We start from the raw sequence: 6000 nt of genomic DNA, 5'->3' as shown, positions 1-6000 counted from the left end.
ATATTTAAATTTTAATTAAAATTATTGTAATTATAAGATATTTTATTTTATATTATTTAATTGTGTATTTTAAATATATATATATAAATGTCCACGTGAATATTATAAATTTCGTTTACTTTGGTTATATATATGCACAGCTCTTTGTTCTAGTTATTCAAGATAACTAAAAGTTTACAAGTTATTACTTCATCGATTCATTTTTACTTGTTTAGATTGGTTTATGACTTGGCACGCCCTTGATAAATAATAAATAATATAGGTAATATTATTAAAATTATTTTTGAATTAATATTTAATAGTAAGGAGAAAAGGTTATCTATTGATTTTTTTAAATTGAATAAGTATCGTTAAATAATTATTTTTAATCTAATAGAAGTATTTATTAAGACATTATAATAAATGACAATTTAATACGAAGTCAAAATATTATAAATTCAACATGGTTGGTTAATAATAAATGTCAAATTGAGAATTAAATAATAAATTATTTCTTATTTCTTTAATCTAAATTAGAAAAAATAGATTTATTTTTAGTAGTGTTATCAGTAATGGATAAGTTAAAAGTGAAGTGAGCGATGAGAGGACTTTACAAGTTTGAAATTATCTCCTCATTTTTTCTCTTTTATGTGTGAAATTAATTAAATCATCCTTAGATATATGTGCATTGATTTATTCTTAGATGAGTAATGTTACACATGGTGCATGGAATCGTTTTTTAGGCAAAGATCAATTAATTGATTCAATAATTTAATTAGTTAATAATGGGTGCTGTTGGAGATATCACCATATAGTTATGCATCCACTTCAATGGGATAAAGTTTATACTCTTTCGTCTTATCACTTTTTAATTTTATTATATTATGGTAACTAAATCACCAATAACGGTGAGGCAATATTTAGTTCCATTACTTAAAATACTCTACTAACTCAACAGAAATAAAAGCATACTCTAAAAAAAGATACACCTAAAAGAAAGATCAAATTTAGTTTTATATAGTTTTAAAGTTCTAATATAATATATTTTCTTTTCTATCGGTTTTCATATAATAATATTATGTTTTTAGTATAAGTTTTTGTCGATCTGATTGATCAATCATATAATTTGTAATTTATAAACTTTCGCATGACGTACCTGGATAACCCAACATATTTTTCTTTATATATATGTATATATAATCGGCTCAAGCATATCAGTGGTCTAAAATAAAAATTACGCAAAGCCCTAAACTTGAATGTTAATACTCTTTCTGTCCCAATTTATATGTCACTTTTTATATTCTGTGAGTGAAACTATTTAAGTTTGATAGAAAATTTGCGCATGGAATCTTTAATTTTTTTAAAATAAAATTTATATATTTGTAAATTACATAAAAATTATTATGAGCCACAATAATTATTAATTCAAAATGTTTAAAAGATCTATGAAAAATTTACGATCAAAGATAGACTTGCTTGACTCTTAAAATCCGAAATGTGACATATAAAATTGGAAGCTGTAGTAACTTTTATATAATTGATTTCTTCAAATTTTCAATTGATAATATAACCAATCTTATTTTAAATTATTTTTCATGAGATTTAGTACTTCGAATATGTCAAATTTCTTCTGAAATTTCCTTTATTTTTATAAACAAATAATTTTTTACAAATAATATTTAATATTTATCAAAAATAATAGCTTATAACTAATTATTATTAATAAAATCCTTTAAATTTGAAAGCATAAAACAGATATCTTGTTTAACATTATCGAACCACCTCTTATAATCACTTTCTTATAATACATTATATATTTGCTCCTTTAATCAGAGTTTCAAATTATAGAATTTGACGTTGCTTTTGGCCGACGTCTTTCAAAAGATAATAGGAATATTTTAAATATTAATATGCTAACTTTATTTTAAAAATTAGTTAATGTGTCAGTGCATTTATAGTCCGTGATTGCCATAATGCCTTAGCGTGCGATTAAAAATATTCACACTTCAATTTCCTTAAATATAAATCCATAAATTTTCTGTACAATACGATATGATATTTCCTATTTTTCATCTAAAATTTTTGATATGTCAAATTTTAAAAATCATTTAAGAACATGAAGCATAAGGATTACTTGGATATATAGTTGGATTATTTGGATATATAGTTATCTCCTTTTTTAAATGAAGATAATCTTAGTAATATGCACCTTAATTAATGTTTTCTTAAAAGAGATACAAATAAAGATAATAAAAAAGAAACTTCAAATAGAATAATTATCTGTTTTAGATTTTGATCTACGGAAATTTCAATGTAATAATCATTTAACTTAGCACACGGTCCATCGCTAGAAGTAATATGCACCTTAATTAATGTTTTCTTAAAAGGGATACAAATAAAGATAATAAAAAAGAAACTTCAAATAGAATAATTACCCGTTTTAGATTTTGATCTACGGGAATTTCAATGTAATAATCATTTAACTTAGCACACGGTCCATCGCTAGAATTTACTTCTAGCATTTATTTTTACTTGTCATATTCATGTTTTACATATTCATTGAGTATTATGTTGTTTTTTCTAAATATGTTAATGGTGCATCTCTCTTTTTAATCTCAAAGTTTTAAAGAAAATAATAACTTGAATAAGTAAAAATGAACAGAGAAAATAAGCGCTAAGAAGAAGACCAATTCTAAGTCAACTAAAAAATAAGTTGATGAAATCTTTGAAATATTCTTTGGTAGTACGAAGGAAGTAGTTTCCCATCAAATATTAATAGTGTGAACAAGTAATGGGGACATGGGGTAGGTACTAAATTTATTCCACTTTCAATGAATATTGAATTAATGTTACTTTGGAATAAAGTTCGATACTGGTAATTATTCCTTTTTATGTCTATTTGAATATTTTTATTCGATGTTTAATATTTATTTTAAATTTTTGTATTAAAAAGTTTTATTTTGAGGAATTAAATTTTTTTTTTATCAAAAACAAATGTATATTCATAATTTAAATTTGAAATGTCGAAGATGAATGAAAATAAAATTTATTCTTCCTTAAATAATTTTTTCTTTTTTTTTTCAACTAACTTTTGTCATGTGCCCTTCAAATTCATTGATCTATCGAAAGAGACTTACACATAATGTTACTATAAAATATATGGGTCGAGCTCAGCTATACCTACATCGAAAAAGTTTAATTAAATTTAACAAGAAAGAAATATATTATGAAAAGTTAAGTTTGATTGGATTCATCGCTCAACTTATAATTATAAGTGCAAATAACTATTAATTTTCTTCGTAAAGCATTGATTCATATTTTCTTACAAATTTTTTTCTTTCTCCATTAGTTGAATGAGAAGAATTTTTGAAAGGAACTTATAAATCAATATTCTAACACATTGACAGAATTTAGTAATACATCAATGAAATAAGTATAAACTTTAATTAGGACAATTATATAATAAGCAAAACAATAAATAAAAAAGAAACAAAAGAACTTATATTTATTTGAATCTAGTTGAAACACTTTCTATAAAAAAATAAATCATATTCAATAGTGATACAAATTCATTCTTTTATCACTCTATCATATTCAACGAACTTCCTTAAAACATCAATAATGAGTTTTGATTAATTAAGAGTATAGTATAGGGTAGCTATAATATCAAATTTTAACTTTTATTTATGACAACTAGTATAATAGTGGACAATTTAGATGACAATAACAGCTTTGTAATTTTATATATTTTTAAAAAAAAAATGAGAAGAGAAAAAGACAACTCATGAGAACCTAAAAAGAAACTACTCCTCTTAAAAAGTGAAAAAAAAAAACAGTGAGATTTTTAATTTTCATAAAGTGGAAATATTGGACCCAATTATCACCAAAAATATTTTTTCGAGAAGTGGCGCCGTTAATATATTGTTGTTTCCCCCACATATTTTAAATATTTACGTCAAATATATATATATATATATATATATATATATATATATATATATATATATATATATATATATTATTAATTTAATTTTAATTGATATTTATACATTTTAATATAATTAAATTTTTTTAAATATAAATATTAACAAAAAAAGATAAACACTTATGTTTTACTATTTATATTTATATAATATTAGATCGATAAAGGTTAAATTTGTGTTTAGAGAATTTAGAATTGGAAAATTTATCCTTCTTTGATTAACTTGTGATTTAATTTTAAACATTCGTAGTAAAGAGAAATAGATCCTTTTTTTTATCTTCATCATCGGGTACAGAGTTGGCTCTATTAGAAAATGTTTTATTTTTTATGTGAAATTTTCTGACACAAATTTGAATTTATTCAAACTTTAATATAAATACTGAATAATAAGTGAAAAATTCAAAAAAAAAAAAAAGAAGTAAAGATGTATATAATATTTCTCTAATTTTTTGAAAAAATTAAATTAGTCAAGTCAATTTATTTCTGATGAATATCGTATAAAGAGGAATATGAGATATCACATCAAGCTTGAATAATTTAATTCACGAGGGATATTGACATTGTGAAATCTAATTCAAGAGGGGATAAACTATTCGTAATTTTGAAGTATTTAAAATGCTAAAATTTATTCTGAAACGATTAACAATTTAAGAATTTTGTAATTTTTTGTTATAATAATGGAACTCTATTACTGCAATTGCTCCTATATTTTTGGTCCCTCAATAATTTCATTTAAGGGACCTACTAAGTATTAATTTTTTTCTAAAAAAAGTATTTGGACGTATCTTAATCGTTGGATAATCATGTGGGTGGGGCCCAATTTGTTAATGAAGACAAGAATAAGAGGTTAAAATATGAGGATAAGACAATTTAGAGGGTACCTAATCATTTATATCATCATAATCTCAAACGCTAATAAAGTCAGATAGTGTTTATTTTATTTTAAGAATATTTTCGAAATCCAAACCCTTTTGTTAATATACTTGGATTTATGCCAAAAACATATTGGTAATTAACACACTCATTGATAATTTAAACTTCCATCAATTAAAGAAAATGTCAATAAATGAGTCTCAACATGAATAAATTTGATAACATTATTAAACATTCATCAAATGAAAATATAATTTAAAATTAAAAAATACACAAAATTACTTTTAATTTAATTTATTGAATCCGTGCCAACACGAATTTTTGATTATAGATATAGATATAGATCTAGCCAAGTTGCCGCATGTTATGGTATGGAATACTTCCTATCACTTTCTGACAGATTTCTACAACACAATAATATAGATATAATGTTTTTATTTTATTACAAAATAAATATATATATTAGTGGGGATGTATAATGCAATTGGATTCCATGATGCATAAGGTTTTTTTTTTATCCACAAATAACCAACTATCCATTTTTTCGTTTTCATGTTGTGATATCGTTTTTTTTGTTGATGGATAAATATCAATTCTTTTAATTAATAATTATTGAAAGATTGACGAAATTTGTTGGTTTTGTTCCATTCGCTTTTATCAATTTTTTAGTTGTGAAATTCTTATATAAAATAAAATTGATGGACGAACATCGATTCTTTTAGTTAATAATTATTGAAAAATCGACGAAATTTGTTGGCTTTTGTTCCATTGGCTTTTATCAACTTGTTAGTTGTGAAATTCTTATATAGATATTCAAATTACGATACATTGTAATTGAATATTTTAATACATGTAGTAAAATATTCATATTAGACAGTAGACACTTTCAAATTTAAATTATATGCCCAATACATGGATAAGTCAACACATTCTTTAACTTTAAGTAGATCTCAATTGAAATAAACATGGAATTTTATGATTTATTGATACTAATATGTATAATTAAAAATATGATATACTTGATATAGTTAACTTATCTCGATGTTTAAGAGCACACATAAATTTTATACCAAAATTTGAGTGTGATATATATATATATATATATATATATTTCATATACATATGATTACATTATATACTAGTGGGACAGCACGATAATTCTGTGA

Source organism: Solanum lycopersicum, chromosome 7 (assembly GCF_036512215.1).
Source record: "Solanum lycopersicum chromosome 7, SLM_r2.1".
NCBI classification, from domain to species: Eukaryota; Viridiplantae; Streptophyta; class Magnoliopsida; order Solanales; family Solanaceae; genus Solanum; species Solanum lycopersicum.
The sequence above is the reverse complement of the archived record's forward strand: the minus strand, read 5'-3'. Positions refer to the sequence as shown.